Source organism: Macrobrachium rosenbergii, chromosome 12 (assembly GCF_040412425.1).
Source record: "Macrobrachium rosenbergii isolate ZJJX-2024 chromosome 12, ASM4041242v1, whole genome shotgun sequence".
NCBI classification, from domain to species: Eukaryota; Metazoa; Arthropoda; class Malacostraca; order Decapoda; family Palaemonidae; genus Macrobrachium; species Macrobrachium rosenbergii.
Window position 1 is genome coordinate 9080501 of NC_089752.1, and position 22075 is coordinate 9102575.

Sequence of the window (22075 nt, forward strand, 5' to 3'; positions counted from 1 at the left end):
TAATATGCCGGCATTGTAAAATCTCATTTTAAAAGAATCGTACTTATCGAGTTAACTGCATTAATCTGGATAGTCTTTGATGTGACTTTAAAAACGGTTGCAGTTTAAAATGGTTTTTCCGGCTTTTCGTCGAAGTCAGCCAGAAATTACGCTACCCCAATATAATTACATTTATTTTCTGAGGGTTCACTTTCGTTGTGGCCACGAAAAGCTTATCAAGTTGTAAATCTACAGGAAACTTCCAAACTGTTCAAGATCAAAATAAGTGTTGATGTGGCTCAACTGATTTTTCGTGACGTGAGATTGCAGTGTGAATATTATTTAAATCTTCGTTTCCTTTACTTACTTCACTCCATACTGAATGTTCTTTTCAAAATAATATACACGGCCAACAATCGAGTTTATTTTTTTGCAATACTGCCACATAACCAAGAAACACTATTATAAAGTTCCGTTAAACTTCCATGTGAATGCTGTTTACTTTAGCCAAATTTATTTCCGATGTGGGCTTGAAAGTATGACGGTTGAAGGGTTTCAGTATCAGTTCACTGACGATGTCACAACCGGGTTGGTTAGGTATTTTCAAATGAGTATTTTGCAAAATATTAAATAAACTCATCATGAAGCTGGTAAGTGATCATGCGAGAACAGAACAGCTACTGAACGTATTTTAAAATCTTATTCTTACCTAAACCCGAGAAGCAAATATAGAAAATAAACGTTACAAATGAAGAAATTCAGAGCGAAATTTCCAATACTGTCAAAATATGTTTAATATGAGTTCAGAACACAAGAAACCAACTAAAACCAAATTTAATTGGCAATTAAACCATACAGCGCTACTTGGCATCTATTCGTAGCATGTGCGCTCAAAACTTGAAGTGAAGGGTAATATACATACAATTATAGATCTTTTTGAAAGGTGCTATACGGACCCTTTTCGCTTGAAATGCGTTTCTCAGACCGCTTACTTTGGCTGTGTTAGAGATCCAGTATCGCCGAAAAAAAAGTTTTCGTACTAGGTTTTCATAAGATAACGTTGATACTCACGTATTTGAGATTTACAAGTGAAAATTTCCTAAATGCATGTTATAAATAATGATATAAAGAAAATGTATACATATTTTCCTCATGTCACTTACAAATAGTGTTTAGTTTTGCATGCTTCTTAGCAGGGTTACGACTTATTGTGCTATTGCGAAGGCGGCGAATATGAAGCAAATATGAATAGCAGGATTTAATCTCACTTTTTCATTTTAAATAGCTAACTCTGACCTCATATTAAGCAGTTTCGTACAAGAGTTAACGCAGTCATTTAGTAGGATTTGTTTATTATCCATTTGGATATGTACAGGCATGAAATGCACGCCTTGCATTCAATAAGAAACTGCCCAATATATATATATATATATATATATATATATATATATATATATATATATATATATATATATATATATATATATATATATATATATATATAATGTATGTGTGTGTGTGGTGACAATCTGAGTTATTTCCAGCAAAAATTTTCTAGACTTTTACATATTAAACTCCTAAGTTATATATTTTCAGGTCACTTACTCTGGCCACAAGACTATGGAGAGGTGGTACATACATGGGAGACAATATCACCCATTAAGAGAGATGTAATTCATTAAGACAATCCTAGGCATATCCCTGCCTCATTCAGGTTCTGCACTTGAAATCAAAAGCAACCAACCTCCACCGTGTTAACTGAGTACTAAACTGCGAGTCATATATGGTAACTTGCTACTGTTTTTATACACTTTAATTTTAGACTAAAACATTAAGCAACATATAACCTGGTATTAACTTCCACCAAAAAGGGAACCTTATGTGATAAGTGCACTTATCCTACCAACGTTGATGTGCATAAAACGAAAACTAGTGGGGATAAATGACCTTATCATTTACAATTTCCTTACGGCTGAGTGGTGGATTCTACGAAAATGTCACGTAAAAAAAATGTATGAATTTTTGCCATTTTGAAAGACGTGACTTTTTTCACAAATATAATGCCACAAATATCGCTTAATATCCAATTCACTATTCCTTAGGAAAAACTTACACCCAAGGGGATTATAAGTGATAAGTTTGGAAACAACGACCGACAGTAATTTTGACCATCCGGCTGTCAAGAGAGATATTAATTGATGTCGACTCTGCAGTACATATGCCTGTCGAATTCAGGTTCTGGACTTAGAATCGATATCAATTGTAGAGTTAATAACGTGGAGTTGAGAGCTCCCTGCTGAGCTTGACCTCGGCCGGTCATATTGAAACTTCTGGGCCAGCGCACTAGTACTATACTGTAGTGACGAATAACTGAGGTAACGCATTGCGGACCTTTTCTCTCGTTTAACTATTTCACTAATGTTTTATTCAACTACAGCTAAACTGGCCATTGCTGTACAATATATTTCGATTCTGAGGTCTCTTATAGTTAAAGTACAGCACTTTGCATTCTAATATTTATAATCTCCAATATTGATAGCATCCAGTAACCAAACCGACGACGGGGAAGGCTAGCAGTCATTTCTTTCTAATGCAAGGCTTCGGAACGGTACTTGAAGAGTCTTTAAATAAGGACTAACATGAGAAAGTAATTTACGCTAACTTGGCATAAAACTGTTTTTAAAATGATAAAACAATAAAAACACGGCGTCTGCTTGGCTCAGGCTCTTTTCCTCGTGGTGAATATGCTTGGTTGTATTTTTTTTTCTAGCCATGATGATTCCACAACTTTTACCATAGAGAAATTATTTACATATATTCAAAATTAAGTCGAGCTTCGAATAAGGTTTAAATGATGTAGAATCTTAACAAATAAGTAGTTTGAAGGCATAGGTCTAGCCTTGGCTACTAAACTTAATTTTCTTGCTATTACCATTCTATGAGACACTGTCTAATGAAACCATAAATTAAACAAGGATTTATTGCACATATTAAAAATACAACTATTTCTACTTTGACTCAAATATTTGTTCTCTGCGGGTAGTTTACGCCGTCATCAAATACAAGTGAGACGTTTTGGAATTTTGTTGGGAAACCAAGTTCGATGGTTTGTATTCTGTTAAAACAACTTTGAAGCTGCCCTCACGTGTCTAAAACTCAAGAACTGTTGGCATAGACAGTATCCTACAGGCCTACCTACTGCAAAGAATTCTTAATGACTGACAAAATATGGCATTATGTATCACGGTAGACAAAATATGGCAATATATATCACGGTAATGTTTATAAAACGAGACTAGTTTCCTATAGGCCTACTTACTACGACGCATTTTTAATAACGAACATATTTTTTACTTTAAATTATGTGGCATATATATAAGGTTAATGATAATTTTTACGTAGAAACCGCCACTGTACTTATGGGCCACAATAATATGCGGAAAGAATAAGACATATTAACGGAGAAAGCGTACCTACTGCTAACAGGGCATTCACCTTCCTAGCATAAAATTATTGGTAAATAACATTTAGAATGCTTTGTTTACCTGTGGGATGTTATTCTACTCGCTCTTGAAGAGCTCCTATGGTCATTTCTTCAATAATAAGCTGCACAAAGCACCATTATGATCACAATGGACGAACCAAAAGTTCCACCACGAAACAGGTTACTATTCAGTTTCCGTGGTTCCCGGATAGTTGAAGACTCACGCAGCGGCCCCCTGGTGGCGGAATACCAAACTGAGCGGTACTAGCTTGCTTTTCGGATAACTCTTCTTCTTGCCCACCTTCGCTTCGAATTTCCTCCCGCTCTCCCACCAGGCACATACATTTGCATCACTCTCCTCTGGACATATGTCTCATCCCTTCTCATCACATGGCCATACACTGCAGCCTTCTTTCTTGACAGTTCTACGACTTGAGTAGTTCCCCCTAACCTTTCATTCTCGGGCCTGTCCATTTTTGTCACTCCACACAACCATCTAAGCCTTTTTCATCTCTACTGCATCCAATTTCTTCTCTTGTGCTCTTTTTACCGGCCACCGTTTCAACTTCATATATAAATACTGGTCTCACTACTGTCTTAAACACTCTTATACACTCTCTTTAACCTTTAGGCCGATTCTGCGGTCTCATAATGCACCTGACGCTCTTCGCCAACTTTTCCCTCCAGCCTGAGGCAGATAACATCTCTAATTATTATTGATTCTCTTTGATATCAACCTATCTCCACTAGAAAAGGTGATTCTTAAGTTTGCAACACGTGGCTAATTGTGAACTCACTTTTACAAACTTAACTTTTTATGGACACAAATATTAAGCCAGAATTATAATTTATTATCCAAATCACTGTACCTTGAGAACAAATTACGCCCAAGAGGAATTATAACTGACAAGTGCTACGGCCCCAGCATGATTCAACAGTTTCCTGGTTTTGAAACGATAGACGAGGCACTCATCAGTAATGATTTCCTTGGATGCGTTTGACTCTGAAGGTCATGTGAAATGGATATTAAAAGATATTTGTGGCTTTATATATATATATATATATATATATATATATATATATATATATATATATATATATAGATAGAGAGAGAGAGAGAGAGAGAGAGAGAGAGAGAGAGAGAGAGAGAGAGAGAGAGAGAGAGAGAGAGAGAGAGAGAGAGATGTGTTATATATGTACACATATATAACACATACATACATGCATTATATATATATATATATATATATATATATATATATATATATATATATATATATATATATGTGTGTGTGTGTGTGTGTGTGTGTGTGTGTGTGTGTGTGTGTGTGTGTGTGTGTGTGTGTGTGTGTGCGAGTATCTTGAGCTTTATTGTTTCCGAAGATGCATACCTGGTACAAAAAAAAAAAAAGTTTACAGACTGAAAGTTAAAAATGGACCAGAAACGAAAAATCGAGTTCAACAAAAAGGCGAACGAGAGGGAACGGGGGGAAATGGCTCTCGAGAATTCTCATTGCGGAAATGAATGATTCTCCCGCTCATTATGCCCCACTCCCTTTTAAGCCTTCATAATAAGGACGAAATCTGGTGCTGACAATCGTCAGAGCATTTTATCATTTCGGAGACGAGGCAGCTTCGCAAATAGCCCCGTTGCCCAACAACGCGTCTTGTAGATCCCTTCCACTCCCAAATACGTTTTAAGAGTTTAAGACTAATTATTCGTGACAGTACGTGATAGTCATTCGCTGAATTGAATTAATTCGTTGCGCGCCAGGTGAAGAAATATGATTCCGCTATGTTGTTATGTTTATGTCCAATATCTGATGAAAAAAAAAATTTTTTTTGTTTCGATCTTAATGGGTTAGTGGCCTCTGTGAAAGTTGCCTTTGAAGAAGCGAAAATATACAGTGTTATCATTTCTGGATGTTAATATTCCCGGGGGTTCTTAAGAAATTTGAATTTTCAACATACAGAAGACCCACAGGTGTTTGTTTATATATTCATTACTACTCTTATCACAGAAATCAGGAGAAAGCAGCCACATTTTCGTCGATGTTCCTCGGTGTTCTAACAACATGTAGTCCTGTATTTTTAGAGCATAAAATTAACAAGATTGATAGTATTGCTTTTGATTCAAATGAACTCTCTTCTCACAATTTTATTTTAAATGGCTAGGAAAACTCTTTTCTTGTTAAAAAGCCCCATCTAATTTAGAGAGAGACAACTTAGTAGTCTTACCATTTAGTCCCCGTAAGGGGGTAGAGCCATCAGTGCACCTCATGCGGTGTACTGCAGGCATTACTTAAGGTTCTTTGCTGTGCGCCTTCGGACCCTAGCTGCAACCCCTTTCGTTCCTTTTACTGTACCCCCGTTCATATTCTCGTTCTTCCCTCTTCCTTCCCACCCTCTCCTAACAATTGATTCATAGTACAACTGCGAGGTTTTCCTCCTGTTACACCTTTCAAACCTTTTACTGTCAATTTCCATTTCATCGCTGAAAGACCTCGTAGGTCCCAGCGCTTGGCCTTTGGCCTAAATTATATATTTGATTTAATTCAGGTCTTTCACAGAAATCAGGGGATAGCAGCCACAATGTCGTTAATGTTTCTCGGTATTCTAACAGCAGGTAGTACTGAATTTTTAGAGCATGAAATTAACAAGATTTATAGCACTGCTTTCGATTCACCTGTCCCCTTTCTTCTAATAATTTCTTTTAAAAATGTCTAGGAAAACTCTTTTCTTCTTGAATACAGAATTTAGGCCAAAGGCCAAGCACTGGGACCTATGAGGTCATTCGGCGCTGAGACGAAAATTGACAGTAAAAGGTCTGAAAGGTGTAAAAGGAGGAAAACCTTGCAGTTGCACTATGAATCAATTGTTAGGAGGGGGGGAGGAAAGTAAGATGGAAGAAAGGGAATATGAAAGAAGGTACAGTAAAAGGAGCGAGAGGGGTTGCAGCTAGGGGCCGAAGGCACGCTGCAAAGAACCTTAAGTAACGAGAGCCAATGAGGAATTTATAGCACGCAACATTTAATGTGAATGTTGCTTATTTTACATAGTGATATATTTACTATATAATTGTGGATTATTATTACACACAATGTTGCTTTCAGTGACAAAATCACGGTGAGAAGTAAGTTGGTTAAAAAAACTCTCCCACAAATACAGTTGGTGAATATAAAAAGTTCCCGGTAGAGACGTCCTCGAACGTACCGGTATACTTGGTTTTAATTTCCTCCTCTTTGTGACCAACTAGCTATGCAGATTTGCCATAGGGATAATGATTTATACCCAGAGTTTCGATTTTCCTGTTGCGTGTATGTATATATATATATATATATATATATATATATATATATATATATATATATATATATATATATATATATATATATATATATTTTATATATACATATATCTATAAATTATATATATAATATATATATAGTTATATATATACATATATATACACACGTGCATATATATATATATACATATATATATATATATAATATTACGCATATATAATCCATAGATATATATTTGTATACTGTATATATACACACACATCTATATGCATATATATCCATATCTATCTATCTATATCTATAATATATATATATATATTTATATATATATGTATGTGTGCGTGCGCGTGTGTGCACGCACATTTGTGTACCATGCCGAGTCTGGGAGAAAGTGCATTAGACATCTCTTTGGCAACTATTGGAAAAACGCATCTGCATTTTCCCCACACAAATCTGTCTTGTTTGGCTCTTTTTAATGCACCCAGACCAAATGCATATTTGGCAACAAGTGGCTCAGTGTTGGTTATCAAGAAGAGCAGCGTCGAATGGAGACTCTTAAGCCTCAAGGGCTCCGTGGAGAAGACTTAGCCGAGCCTTTTGAGCATGCAAAGAAGTTTCCCATCATCCAAATAAGTGAGGAGAAGCACAGGTGGAAGACCCAATATATATATATATATATATATATATATATATATATATATATATATATATATATATATATATATATATATATATATATGTATGTATATATATATGTATATAATATATATAAATATATATATGTATATACTTATATAGTATATAAGTAAATATGTATATACTTATATAATATATAAGTATATATATATAATTATCTACTATATATATATATATATATATATATATATATATATATATATATATATTTATATATATATGTATATATATATATACTTATATATTATATATGTATGTATTTGTGTATAATTTACAAAAGAACCGTTGTGTTTTTAACAATTTTTATGAAGTGATGCTGATTTTTTCTAGATGAGCTATATACCGAATCTATGATTTAAACGTTATTTTAAATCGCCTTACCGAAATTTTAAGTAAGTGCTGATTCATAACTTTTTTTTGTTTTCAGTAACAGAACATTTTGCAAAGTAAAGAGAAATAACTACCCGACAGAACTCCATAACTAAAAAAAACAAAATAAAGAGATAACTGACCTTTTCTGTGTTGAGAATATCATGCCGTTATTGCAGATTAGGCAAGAGATAAGCAGTCACGGACGTTTACTCCTGGAGAATTTTCCATTTGTCTTCGCTCAACTCTGGGCTGCAGGTGCTAAGGCCTGAAAGTTAAAAGGAATTTTATTTGGCGTTGCTAAACAAAATCGTTATGTTAGTATTTCCACTCACATATTATCATTTGCACATGTTTTTCATTTACATCATGTAGGCCTACACTGTCGTTTAAATATTGTAGTGTCTCTACTCCTAGGTTTTTGAATTAGTGAACTGAATTGAACTGTATATAGAATTTAGGCCAAAGGCCAAGCGCTGGGACCTGTGAGGTCATTCAGCGCTGAAACGGAAATTGACGGTAAAAAGGTTTGAAAGGTGAAACAGGAGGAAAACATAGCAGTTGCACTATGAATCAATTAGTAGGAGAGGATGAAAAGTATGATGGAAGAACGAGAATATGAACGGGGGTACAGTAAAAGGAATGAAAGAGGTTGCAGCTAGGGGCCGAAGGGACGCTGCCAAGAACATTAAGTAATGCCTACAGTGCATCGCACGAGGTGCACTGACGGCACTACCCCCTACGGAATAGGGTTTTGAATTAGTGCTACAGTATTACATACTTCTACGCCGTATCTTTTTTACTCAGCCCATAATAAACGTTTTTGTCAACACAATTGGTGTCAAGATCCACTCTCTTTAGAGCCATCTGTAAGGAATCAAAAACACGCTTCACACCATTTGTCCTCTTAAATAAGCTGTGTAAACTCTTCAAATAACCGTCGAAAAATGGAATTGGAAGTGGAATATAAAATCTGAGCCAAAGGCCAAGCCCTGGGACCTATGAGGCCATTCAGCGCTGAAATCAAGTAAACTGAGTGCAAAAATATTTTAAAGGTGTAACAAGAAGGGAAGCCTCGGCAGTTGCATTAAACCACTGTTAGGAAAGGGTGGAAAGAAAGTTGGAAGAAAGAGAATATGAGCGGAGGTACAGTTAGAGGAATTAAAGGAGTTGCTGCTAGGGGCCGAAGGGACGCTGCGAAGAGCCTTAAGTAATACCCTACATTGCACCGCTTGAGGGGCACTAACCCCTACGGGGGAGCATCTAAATGGAGATTTGGCCTCTTTAGGACATCAGAAATGACAGATATTTAGGTCGTCCTCAACGAGTTGGTGCTGCTCTCAATGTTCTATTTTATTTTGCACTGGATATTCCTCCATTAAACAGGCTTGCGATATAATCTTCCACAATGGTCAAACACATATTCCCTCACTAACGGTTAGCCTGTCTAGTCCTAGTAATTTATCACGTACAGTTTAAACAGACAGATTTGATTTTATTGGTGGTATAAGTAGTATTGTATATCTGGCCACACTCCCCATTTTAATACAAATTGCAGTGACCACGTTCTTACGAGTTCCTTGTTTCCCAGCTAAAGTTTAGGATTGTTATCAGAACCAGTAACTAACTGACAACTCCCTTAAGGAATGTGCAGATCTGGATATGGGAGTGAGCAGGTTTTCCAGTATTTGATTAAAATCATCTAAACTACCGATCATACGAGAAGGTTGTTGGACCAAAAGGAATGCTTGCCAATTACATCTACTAACAAAAGGAACGGTCACTGAAGTAGATGACTCATCATTCAACTGTCACTTAGATATCTGATTTTCTAGAGAAATGTGTACAAATCAAATCGCGTATTTCTTTGGTAAATTTTGCTTTGCCAAGGCATCCTATTTTACTTCTAAAGAAATCTCGCAAGGGTAATAATTTCCCACTCAGGAGACTTCCACTATGACTTCAATTACTTGGGTCTACGGAGACTACGGGTGGAGGGAAAATTTTATCTTGGTGCTACCTAACGAATCTCCGGCATTGTCAAGAAGTTGGAAGTTCCATGCTTTTATTTCCAAGTCTTCATCAAGCTACGCGCACAGTATTCGGTTAGGCAAGCAAAGGTGGTAACTGCTCAATCTGGCTGTTGCTACTTTACTAAGTTTTTATTTGCTTGACAACTATCTGACCCTTCGATTCGTTGTATCTTCTCAGAAAGCATTTGATCTCACGGAATGGAATAAATACAAAATTTAGGCCAAAAGCCAAGCGCTAGGACCTATGAGGTCATTCAGCGTTGGAAGGGAAATTGAGAGTAAAAAAGGTTTCAAAGCTGTAACAGGAGGAAACCTCGCAATTTTACTATGAAACAACTGTTACGAGACAGTGGAAAGTAAACTGGAAGAAGGAGAATATGAATGGAGGAACAGTAAAAGGAATGAAAGAGGTTGCAGCTAGGGGCCGAAGGAGCGCTGAATAGAATTTCAAGTAATGCCTACTACATTGCACCGCGTGAGGAGTACCGAGTTCTCTCCCCACCACCCTCCGCCCCCCAACAACTCCTCTAACTGTATCTTTCTCCGGGTAATGATTCTTTAATTAGCAAACGACTGTCATTTCACATTTGCATTGTTTCCACTCGCTCGACCACGCCGGGCACTCCAGTTCCATCTGGGAGGTGACATGCTTTCTACCGTAGCAATAATAAAACCTGAAAGGGTTTCCGTAAGCCTACTGATGTAAATAAGTTAAGTATACCTTAACTTTACCAGACCACTGAGCTGATTAACAGCTCCCCTAGGGCTGGCCCGAAGGATTAGACTTTTTTACGTGGCTAAGAACCAATCGGTTACTTAGCAACGGGACCTACAGCTTATTGTGGAATCCGAACTACATTATAGCGCGAAATGAATTTCTATCACCAGAAATAAATTCCTCTAACTCTTCATCAGCCGGTCGGGGAATCGAACTCCGGCCCAGCGAGTAACAGTCCGCAGGTCTACCGACTCACCCAACGAAGAGCGAACTGATGTAAATGACATGTCAAATAATCACCTCTGACGTGAAGTGAAACTTTTAACAAGAACAATTCAGACGCTTGGTTAGGAAGAGAGCAAAGCGTACAGAGAGAGAGAGAGAGAGAGAGAGAGAGAGAGAGAGAGAGAGAGAGAATGTTTTAGCTACGGCCCAAAGGGACTGAATAGAACCTTTACAAATGCCTTCAGTGAGGCGTACAAGGAAGATGTAGGCACTACGACCCTTGGGGGAATTAAGCAAATTTATTCACAGACAACAAAAAACAGAGCCCTTTGTAAATACAGTTCGTTCTGTTCTCAGTTTTTTTTTTGGAATGAATATAGAATTTAGGCCAAAGGCCCAAGCACTGTGACCAATGAGGTCATTCAACACTGAAACGGAAATTGACATTAAGAGTTTGAAATGTGTAACAAGAGGAAAACCTCACAATTGCACCACGAAGCAACTGTTAGGAGAGCGTGGAAAGTAAACTGGAAGCGAATATGAAAGGAGGTACAGTAAAAGGAAGGAAAGGGGTTGCAGCTTGGGGCCGAAGGCACGCTGCAAAGAACCTTAAGTAATGCCTACAGTGCACCGCATGAGGTACACTGACGGCACTAACCCCCTACGGGTTCAGTTTTGTTGGATTTCATTATACATTATATTTTTTGTTGGATTTCATTAGGCCTATACATTATTTACTTTCACCAAAGAGGACCTGTGTTATTCGTCAATAGTTATTCAATAAAATGAAGACCTTGAAATACGCATTTACAGAGTAACGTTATCTTAGTAGTACTGTTTTGTATCCTGGTGGTAACAATTAATACTACAACACTGTATGCTAACTCAGTTACAAAAATATTTCACTTTTCACTTACTGACATGCAGTCACTTCAACTAAATGTTTCTTACTGGCGATTGCTTTAGTAATTGATCGATGTAAAATCAACAATGTACTTCGAGGTATTCAACCATATTACTTCCTTCCAGGCTTCCAGTCTGGGGAATACTCAAATACTTTCTACAGCTCCCCTTCACATAAGAGAACAGTCGCTTGATTTAAAGTCTCGTCCAACATTAACTACCCAATATCCTCTGAAGGACTCGAATAAGACACTGCGATCATGTCGTTAGCGTGAACAACTTTTTGACTCATCCCAGTATCATGAGCAAGTTAGTAATGTAGATTTTTTTTATTCCCCCGGAGGAGGGTAGTGCCGTCAGTTCATCTCGTGCAGCGCACTGTAGGCATTACTTAAGTTTAATTGCAGCGTGCCTTCGGCCCCTAGCTGTAAACAATTTCGTTCCTTTTACTGTACCTCCTTTCATATTCTCTTTCTTCCATCTTACTTTCCACCCTCTCCTAACAGTTGTTTCATAGTGCAACTGCAAGGTTCTCCTCCTGTTACACCTTTCAAGCCTTTTACTGTCAATCTCCGTTTCAGCGCTGAATGACCTCATAGGTCCCAGTGCTTGGCCTTTGGCCTAAATTCTATACTCAATTCAACTCTTACAACACTTGCAGTTATCAAACAGTTTTAACCCCTGAGCTTTCTGAAATAAACTTCAGGCTTCCCAAACTCAAGTTTTAACCCCTGAGCTTTCTGAAATAAACTTCAAGCTTACCAAACTCAAGTTATCTTCTTTAGCGATACGTAAACGTAAAGAGCTCAGAACTTGGCATGCTACCTTCTTAAGGGTTATGTATAGGTAATGTATAAGTTTACCCCAACTTAACCGCTTTATCAAGGTTTATTTTTGTAACAGTTAAAAAATCCATTTCACATTCTTTATGGTTATGGGTCATTTAATGACTGGAAGTGCTATATTACCCTTGCCTTTTCCAACTTCCCTTGCCTGCCGACCGCACTGGGTTGGCAAAATCACATTTACACCTAGCTCTATGTATATTGGCTGAAATGTGCAGACTTACACAATTTCAAGTACAATTATACCTTACTGCAGTGCAATTTGTTTATGACGCACGCCAATTAGTTCAACTGTTCAAATATAAGATTGCTATTCCATTGCAAAGAAAACCCATTAATTTACCATTGATATTTTTTTTATTTGAAGTCTGTTGTAACTCACTTTGATTTTGATTGATGTGCGCAACAACAATGAGTAAGATTTATTCACTAAAGGTACTTCAGTTTTTACGAAAGCCCAGTGAACTACTAAACTGTGCAGTTACAAGAACCACCATTAATCTACCATTGTATTCCTATATATATCGGAATATTACACATACCCATGCCTCAAACTTACAAAACCATTTTCAAGAATCACACCACTCACTCCTGGTTTAGTCCTCTCCATAATTGGAGCCAGAAGAAAAAACTTATCTTGCATGTTGTAATCGTATATTCCGGTTAACTTGATGATTTGTACAAAAGGTAAACAGTTTAAGAAAACATTTAATAGCCAAAAAAAAAAAAAAACTAAATATATCAGATAACACTTTTGACAAGTACCTTTAAACAGCTTTTCTAGGTATATTGATCTAACGTGAAAAACAACTCTCTTCAATCAGCTTTCGAACTCAAATGAAACAAAGGACGATCAACAAAAACTTCGTCGAGCACTTCACGAAAACCGCCGGTTTGTTTGTAGTTCGGGACGATTAGGCCGTATTATTTTCGGCCGTGAACCTGTTAGGCCGTCACAACTTTAAGCCATAAGACATGGTGGAAGCTACTTGGGACGCCGTGTTTAGTACCAGCCCCCCGGGGATCAAGTATTTAGTATTATATACAGTACACCCATCTCGGCCGTTTGCCAGTTTGGATGTTACGGCCTCAATGGCTCGCGGCCGAGCAGGATCTCTTGTTTGGATAGCAAGCATGCTCCTTCCAGTTCGTTTATAACTAGAGTACCTCTACGAACCGTCGCTTGGGTCTCGTTACAAATCCAATTACTTCGTGTCAAATGCAGTCGTCTAACGATTTTACTCTGGAATCAGAAGAGCGACAGAAAAGGCTCCCGACAAATTTTTCAATCCTAGGCCTAAAACTATTTAGCAGGTTATTAAAAGCTATACCTTGCCAATGATCAATATGTCAGTTTCCAACTAAAAGTGTAAAATAAATGAGCACAAAAGTATATAATTACAGTCCTTCGTTGAAATTATATAAATCTAATCATTTAAAGTTGCGTCATGAAAATGTTCAAAAACAAAATCAACGTCAATCAAAATCTTATTTTGGAAAAAACCTTACCATAACATGTTACGAACACTTCCCAAATAACTGAAGACTTGAGTTTGATTTGAAAAACTCCCAAGAACTTTTTATGGCAGGACTTCCGTCCCACCATAAGAAGTTAAAGGGAGTCCCCTCCACCCCTTTAGGGGCACCGCCCCTAAAGCCCTAAAAGGGTGGAGGTTGGAAAAAAGTTTTTTATTAGAGTACAAAAGGAAAAATCACCATTTTGAATCTTTCAGCCAGTGTAACTTACCGAAAACTGAAAAGCAAAGAATTCTGCTAATCAGATTCTGTTAACTCGAAGTCCAATTGGGTAGTTTAAAATACACAGTAGCCATGGAGACTGAACCAATTACAGTAGACCCTGAAAAATAAAAAAGGACACATTATACTAACTACGAAACAAAATGCACTTGTAGTACTTTAGTTACTTATTCATAAAACCAGAAACTATAATTCATTAACTTTTAAATCTTAATTGGAAATTGGTTTGCTAAAGTGTTGCAAAGTGTTTGCGTTTACCTCGCATATTTGATCATTCTTAGAACACGTCTTCATTACAAACCGTAACATCACAGTAAAGTTGAACATAATGATGCAATAGTTATATAACAAAACAAAGCTGGCGTAATACACTATATCTTAGTACGAAATATGAAGCCAAAGATAACAGCTCAACGAAAAATTGCTTATATACCAGCAACTATGCACACACCCTTAAAATTAGCTTCCAAAAAGTTATAAATAAAATAAATGTGATTCGTTGACTTTCAGTGAAACTGAAAAAGGACTCTTACATTTGAATCGGGACTTCCCATGAAACTGAAAAAGGACACTTGCCCATTAGACAACCGAAAGGGGAAACGCTTAGCAGAGCAGCCAGGTCGTAAACAGATCCTTAGGCTAATACCAAACCAAGTTAACCTCACACGAGCGTGTTGATTTGGTAGAACGAAAGGACGCAAGACACCACATACAACTATTGTACTTCCCAACTTCTACCAAACCCAATACCGCTCAAGAGCCTCGAAACGGTGGCTCGTTCATGGGAAAAACTGATGTCCGAAGCTATCACAACCTGTTTTTTTAATAATAAAAGGTTTGTTAAATTTCGTATCACCAGATCTTAACTAAACACAATTCCCTTAGCAGCTATCCAGTTAATACTGTGATTATTGTTATTCCTATGTTACAAATAATGCACTACGTTATATTTACTTAGCTTCCACTCTGCCCCACCTAGCTACGTTTAAAAAATACATCTTTACGTGGAAAATATTGGTCATCCACTTTTATTTCTCCGAGAATTTCTAATCAGAATACTCTTGATTGTCCCTAGTGTTTATCTTACCACTAATTATTCTTGTAACTGGTTTTACTTCCTAATGAGGTGTAAAATTCATGAAAGCTTTCGGTTAAAGTCATACATATAAAAGAGAGGGGGAGACCCAATGTGCCAATTATCGTTTCGGTTTGCGAAACGGCAAACCATTCCAAGGTTTCCCCTAAATATCACCCCTACAGATATATCTTCTTTCGCCTCTATTGTGCAATAAAGTTTCTTTTTCTTTCACCAGTCAAAAGCCGATAGAAAAGTAACTACATGACAGTTTTCAAACATTAATATGTAATATCTCACTTTACCAGTAGCTTATCTTTGACACGCCTTTTACGTTGTATAACGTTTTCAGTCTAAAACACCCACACACGTATATATACAGTAGATATATATATATATATATATATATATATATATATATATATATATATATATATATATATATATACCTCGAGCCACCAAAAAAAGGCGAAAACCCAACAATTATCTTTTACTATTTCTTTTGACCATACTGACGTTCCCATGGAAACCTTTCCCATGAGAAGAAAATAACGTATGAGGTTCACCTTTCTGAGTAATAATGGCTCATGGCCAAGATCCCATTGAGCCTAATTTGACCTGTAAGTCAATAACGTCTCCTGCCTGCTCCAAGATGGTCATTGCATGGAGCTGAGCTAGTGTTGATGTCAGTCTAGTGGATCTAGGATTAGTATCCTTAACTGACAGTCAGTGATTTTTTTCTTAGTTTCTGACAGTCAGAGATTTATTTCTTAGTTTCTGTCTTCTTCTAAATCGTGAAGTGCTTGTGGTTTTCAGATAAATATTTGCTTAATTTAAGAGATAATATATACGACAACCACATGAAGAGAGACAAATCCACGATTGAGAAAGTTTTGTGTTGTTGACAGCGTATTAACATACGTTGACAACAAAAGCTGCTGGCTATTGTATCCTCACCTTCGTTTGAGAATTTGGAAAAATGCTTATTGTTACAAAAGTCTGTATTTTTTTCTATCATGCATTTTAAACGCATGGACAATTATATATTTACTGATAATCTGTCAAAAACCTGCCAATTAGATATTGTAAACTGAATAGTTCTCATTAAAACACTTTTTTGAGAGAGGTGTTGTATATTCTACTAGGTGGCCGGAAATAAAGTCACAGGCAAAAAAAGTCACAATTTTGGCCAGGAAAAAAATCACAGGAAAAAAGTTACATTAATTTATGGTGGCCGGTAATGAAGCCACAGGGAAATATTCACAATATTTCTTGGGGGTCATTATCTTTATGACATTTAGTCTTTTGTTTATGTTTTTACGGTCATCCCCAACGGGCTTGTACTAAACACGCCGCAAAGGTGGATACATGGATACACACCGGATTAAAACCCTTGGGGGGTCACTATCCAGGAGAGATTAATGTGACTTTTTTTCCCGTGACTTTGTTTGTGACTTTTTTACCGGTGATGTTTTCACCTGGATTCATATTACTGATCAGGCAAAACCACTGGATTCTGGTATGCTATGGTGTCATATTGCAAAGCCGCAAATGTCATCCACACCAATTATAATTATTTTTGATAATACTTAAATTTTATATAAAGTATTCAAACCACTTTCCATGGCATTGAGATGCACCTTGCAATATGGAATGCCATGAATAAGAGGGCGGTGAATTTTCATCGTTCCTGGCCCCCACAGGAGATCTTCCGAGGAGTTAAAGTATAAAAATTAATAAAAAGGTTACCAAGCCCGGGCATTTTGCGGATTCAAATGGTGATCAACCAAATGTTTAACGGGATTATGTACCACTTTGCTGGGTCGCTAAATGTTAAGAGGAAAAGAAATATCTGAAATACAAGTGTAAAGCTGTAATCCAATAGGAGACAGCAACTCTTACTGAGACATGAAGGCGGGAAATCTGCCTGGTTCGTTATCTTGATAACAACACAGGAGAGGACGATAGGCATCAAAATACAAACATTTAGGCTTACGATATAGCGATATTTTACATGCTGTGACAATCATTGTAAAATTGTCCACCAAATGGGAACAAAGATGGGGGGGAATGAATGTAGAGCATGCTTAAAAAAACACACGAAAGCAGCGGAATGTTGAAGAGCATTGTCCTATGTTTAGCTACTTCAGAACCATAGCCTAACTTACCCTGTACGCATAATTTAGTATGCAGAGCAAGAAAACAAATGATTAAAACATTTCGTAGCGTAAAATTATCTTGAATTAGTGAATGTCCGTGTGGAAAGTACAGTCTTGACTAGAAGGGTAGTTTCGGGCTCTAGCCTAACCCAGCTCCCTTACATTAAGTGGTATTAGTTTGATTTGTCACCAGTGTGGATGACGACAACGAAACAGTTAAATGCGATCCTGATATGCTCAAGAAACATTTTTTGTTAAATACCGTTTTTGTCGCAAATGCATAGTTTAACCCTCAAAAGTATTCTTTATTGTCAAGACCAAGTTAAAATGTTTTTGAAGTTCGCCAGCCTACTAAGCATAACCTATGCCACAGGCAGGTTTGTGATGCATTTCGTTACTTAACGAATGGGTAATTAGGTGGCTTTAGCCTTGCAAATCTTTGTAACAACATATAGTATATTATTAACAATAGGGAATCATCATTTGATTTCATTTTACAACAAAAGCACACTCACTCCAGGAAACGGATAAACAGCAGCGAGCTCGATGGTCAAATAATGAGAAATATATAAAACAGGAATTCAGTAAGATGTGAGAGGAATTAAATTTGACACATAGGAAGCACAATGAGAAATTAAAAGGCGTTTAAAAGTTGAGAAATGCGCAAAGTTCATGGTCAAAATGCAGTTCATTTTATTGAAACTATTACAGTATAAAATACGTGATATGAAGCACCACTGCAATTGAGGCTCAGATATCATATATGTGTGGTACTTTGAACTAAGACGTGATCCTCACCTACTTCTAAACTGGGTTAATGCCCTTTACAGGAAAAAAATCTGTCAGCCACCATGTGTTATTACATTTATTATTCGTAATTACTGCACGCAAAAGTTAAGTTCGATTGTTTCAATATTTGCACCGTACTCGAGTCTGCTAGGCCAAGATCACGTACAGTATTATTTGCCATTGAGTGTGTGTGGTTGGGAGCTTAGTTGATGATGGGAAAACCCCTGAGACTTGTGTAGGTACAGCATGTGAATATTTTCATACAGAAGTGGATAAGTATTGTTTATGAATATTTTAATATAAAACTGAAGTTAATACTCTGTGATCGTGTATATATCAGTATAAAGTAAAAATAGAAAAAAAATAATACATTTCATTTATCTCAAGTTTTTGGATGTTTGGGGAAGAGTAGACTAGCCATTGGAATCAAATTCGAAATTGTGAGTCAGGAGAATTGGAGGCGAATTAGCATATCAGGACAGTTATTAAATGAACTGGGGCAACTACAGTGATATTAGTATATTCAACAATTAGAATCACTTAATATAAGTATGCAGACATTGCTGCACCATAATTTGTGAAACAACTGTTGTGCTCCATTACACAATTTCATCTGCAGTGCATTTCAAAAACAAACAGAATGGTTCGCAATTATTTCATGAATCATAGTACAGTACTACATTTCTACTAAAACCATAACATAGTATTTTTAACAGTTGATATTTGTTGTACATATTACAAATTGTATTTACTTGAAGTCAGCATTTTTATCTTACACTTTGAATCATATATGGTCTTGTTTCCCATCAAAATGCCTATATCACAGGATTTCAAGAAAAATTTTATCAATAACTTTCTTTTTGAATCATATGTGGCCTTTTTTTCCCATTAAAAATTTATGCTAGATGATTTTAAGATGAATTTAATCAACATAACTTTAAAACATTTCAAATAGTAAAGTAATAGTCCAGGTTAATTTTCAAATATAGGGCGAAACAGGCATGCTTCCCACAAACCTGCTCGAATTAGGCCTTAGGGAAATGTGAAAATTTTTCTGTTCATTTTTATTGTTATATATGCATGGAAATAACCTATAACCCTACTTTCAGGTGAAAATATAGACTCTTACCCTAGTTTCAGGTGAAAATGTAGCCTAGCACCCTAGTTTCAGGTGAAAATATAGCCTAGCACCCTAGTTTCTGGTGAAAATATAGCCTATTTTCCTAGTGTCAGAAGAAGATATAGCCTATCACCCCAGTTTCAGGTGAAAATTTTCACAAACAATATTTCCATAACTCTTGTCTTGCTTAAGGACAACTCAGGCTATGCAATATGTTATTATAGCTTAGGCTAGTTTAGATACACTAGATGCAGTTGAAGGCAAAAGTTGCATTAATGAAATGTGTATAGAAGGGGTATTTTATATATATATATATATATATATATATATATATATATATATATATATATATATATATATATAAAGATATTGCCATATGCCCTTTTCCTCTGTAAGGATTTACTGTAACATCATATTTTAATTTTCTTGTTACACTTGCATATAGACAGGATTCATTATACAGTTACTTTCATTACACACACTACTATACCTTTGGATGTCTTGCGTTTTGATGCTAGAAGGTCCTTGGACATGATTATGTAGTTCTGGTAAGCTAGGCACCTGTAACAGGTTATTGACTGATTTTGCTTGCTAAGGTAACATATATAGCAATTGGTGTTTTTTTTTTCATTATTATAACGGATGTAAATTGTATATTATTGGATTATATATGTAAAATTTCAAGGATATATATATTTCTATAGGCTAGTTAGGGTTATGGGAGGATTTTCAGGTAACTTGAATGAATTCGTTTTATATCTACAGTATTTAGTATTCTGGTTAATGAAATCCAGATTCAGTCATTATAAGCAAACCCATCCGTTCAGTTCGTGCTAACTGGTTTTAAGATACAAATGCTAAGAAAGATCTGTTTAGTACTTTGATTTTTCAAATGTTTGCCCCAATATGCTAATCAGGAAAAAATGTCATACTATTTTAATCTCCACCAAGCCAATGGCCAATACTGTAGTATAAGGTTGCAAGAAATGCACGGATTTTTTAATCTAGCTTAGTTTTACCACTTTATAAATTATAATAGACAGTTACTGCAGTTTTACATCAAAATATCCACATACATTACTCCTCAGAGCCTCAAGACTTTGCCATCATCAGCCGGTCCCACAATCATATGAGCATTGGCAAATTACATTACCGACTTGGTTGCTTGCATGTAAGAAATTTTTGTAAAATTTGATTGCACAAAAAAAAATGTTTACTTGCCGAACAGTTAATTTTTGAGCATGGCGTTAAGCAGAAATGTTTGGGTTCTCGAGGAATAGATAAAGCCATATTCCATTGTCATAGGCTATGCCATAGTTAAACAGTCTAGATTAGGCTAACTATGATCACCTAGGCCATGAAACTACCTATCCTAACCAAGGGTATGGGCTTTTCACATGGCATTTATGCTTAAGGTCAATTGAATACCTTAAATTCTTTTTATTTCATATTTTTTTATTACATTATAAGCTCCAATATACGTGTCTGGAGTGAGTACCTGAGTATGTTGGAGGCTTAGGCTAAGGTTCTGAAGTAACCTTCATGTAAGGATTTAGGTCAGATTTGAACTTTCCAAAAATGAAATAATTTGTATTTGGCCAATGTGTGATTAATGAGTATGGGAATATAAAAAAAAGTGTGTTGTGAGATCTCGAGGAATAGATTGAGGTGTATTGCATTGTCACCCGCCCCCCCTACCCGTGTTAAACAGTCTAGTCTAGGACAACTTGGATAAATTAGGCCATGAAACCATCTGTCCTAACCAAGGTTATGGGCTTTTCACAAGACTTTCGCTTTTAAGGTCAACTGAATGTACTAAATTGTTTTCATTTCATATTTTTTTTTATTACCTGAGTATATTGGAAGCTTAGGCTAGGGTTCTGGAGTGGCCTAGTATGAGCTAAGAATTCTCTAACTACGTTTAAGAGTTGATCGCGGTATTATTTTTGTGCATTAGTCACAAATTTCTTTAATATACGGTTTAAAGTAAAAATATACCATAAATATACAACGTAAAAAATGAAATACTGTACAACCTCGGCATGCAATTAGAGATGTAGGCCTAATTAAAATATGAATAAATTTTAACACTATCGTGCATATTTACGTGCTTCATTCGGTTTTATTTGTTTTGAAATACATATTTGGAGCGTTTCCCCATATCCTAAATCGTGCCACATTAAATTAACGATGAAAAAATATGCTTTGTGTATTTAGCAATTAACGACTTCCCAGGTTAACGTACCGTTGCAAATTAAGCTTAGCAAATGTGCATTTGATAATTGATAAAATAAATTTTTACTTTTTATACATATGTACTAAAGAAACTAAAAGGGAAAATTGTGTAGTTTGCTGATTTGATACGTTAGTATTAAATTAAATTTGATACTAACGTACCTTGCAAAAGGTATATGTACTTAATTAATACCTGCACAATCATGTAAGCTAAGATCTTCGACTTAGGCAACCCCCGCCCCTTCTCTCTCTCTCTCTCTCTCTCTCTCTCTCTCTCTCTCTCTCTCTCTCCAGAGCAGGTTGGCTTCACTGTTTGATTCCCTGTCTTTATTTCAATCACAGGTAAATTAATCTAAAGCTGAGAATATCCTTTCTCTCA

The 22075-nt window shown here is 36.3% G+C and overlaps 1 long non-coding RNA gene across 9 annotated transcripts in view; it reads right to left on the minus strand.

The window, feature by feature from the left end:
• The window catches only part of LOC136844376 (uncharacterized), a 388477-nt gene that overhangs the window by 363480 nt on the left and 2922 nt on the right, over window positions 1-22075 (minus strand). For 8 of the 9 annotated variants that reach the window (XR_010854844.1, XR_010854849.1, XR_010854845.1 and 5 more), the window contains exons 2-3: window positions 14308-14418; window positions 7980-8104 (exon numbers count right to left, since the gene is read on the minus strand). This is a non-coding gene — a long non-coding RNA (uncharacterized lncRNA). Of the gene's footprint in view, window positions 1-3524; window positions 4158-7979; window positions 8105-14307; window positions 14419-22075 lie in introns of those variants that run through there. The other variant, XR_010854848.1, reaches the window with a different exon arrangement.